The sequence below is a fragment of the Theobroma umbraticum genome, unplaced genomic scaffold (assembly GCF_002168275.2).
Source record: "Theobroma umbraticum cultivar Fairchild unplaced genomic scaffold, ASM216827v3 scaffold_51.0, whole genome shotgun sequence".
Classification (NCBI taxonomy): Eukaryota; Viridiplantae; Streptophyta; class Magnoliopsida; order Malvales; family Malvaceae; genus Theobroma; species Theobroma umbraticum.
The window spans coordinates 512,809-514,051 of record NW_018397260.1 but is presented as its reverse complement, the minus strand read 5'-3'; positions in this window follow the sequence as shown (position 1 = coordinate 514,051).

Sequence of the window (1,243 nt, the reverse complement as noted above, 5' to 3'; positions counted from 1 at the left end):
ATCATGTACTACATGAACATTTTGACAATGAGTTTTGAAATGAATTTTGAGGACTAACTATATTTTAAAATAGTTTTACTAAACCGGGAGATGCGAGAGTAGGCCAGTTGTCACTCCGGTTAAGTGTGACCCTTGTGCACAAGTGAGCACTAGGTATAGAATCTTTGCGTTGCCGACGGGCTGTTAGACATGGCTGAGGTCAGGGTCTATGATTTTACGTGGCTAGGCCACAAGTTGTTATACGCAGTTGCGATCGCCTGATTTCTCTGATGTCGGTCAATATCGTTAGAGACTACCATGGCATGTAGGGATCTGGTGGAGCAGAGCTCCCGGATGTTATTACGTGTTAAGTGGGTCCACGTGCTTGCATTTCTATACCTACTCGAGAGTGATATCTCTTTGGGTTTTATTCACATAAGTAATTTTCTCATGGTGAAAAGTAATAGTTTTTCTGTTGCTCCCTTGCTTATATGATAAATTCGATTTAATTCCCTGTATAAAGGGTGATTTATGAAATTTACGTGTAAACTTTATGAAATGTTAGATTTTTACATGATCATGCATGATAACATTTAATTACTTTGAACCCTATATTAAATAATTATTTAGTATAAATTCACTTATTTGCATATAAGGCACAAAATTTCCCTTTTGAGTAAATTGTTTACATATACTCTTATATTTTTTAAAATTTTCAAATCTTCTGCCTTTAACTTATTTTCCATCTACGCCCTACTCACGGAGTCGATGATCACTGAGTCTGTGAGACTCACCCCTTCATATTTTCTTTTGCAGATAAGTAATCAATTCTAGAGTTTTGCTCAGCATCGTGGGGCTAGCTACAATCTAGGTAATGGCATCTCTAGACTTCTACTCCGGGTAGCTCTCCTGCCTAGAGGTCGATTTGTATGTCAAATAGTCTGACTTGTAAGAATCAATAGTCACTGAAAGTGAAATGGCTAGAGTTTAAGGTTATGTAATAATGACTACATATTATGATGAGTTGTATGGAGTTATCAAACCTAGATGTTTGTATCAAATGGCTATGTTTTAAATATTGTGAATATTTGGTTTGAACAACTTATAGTGTTAATATTTTAAGTGGAGCTTAAGTTGTTTAGAGATTTAATTAAAGCTTGTTTGGGATTTGACAAGTTCACTCGCAAGTCTCGAACGTTAGTAACGATCGAGGGAAGAGGTCGTTACAGACTTGGTATCAGAGCCTAGATTTAGTTGAGTCTTA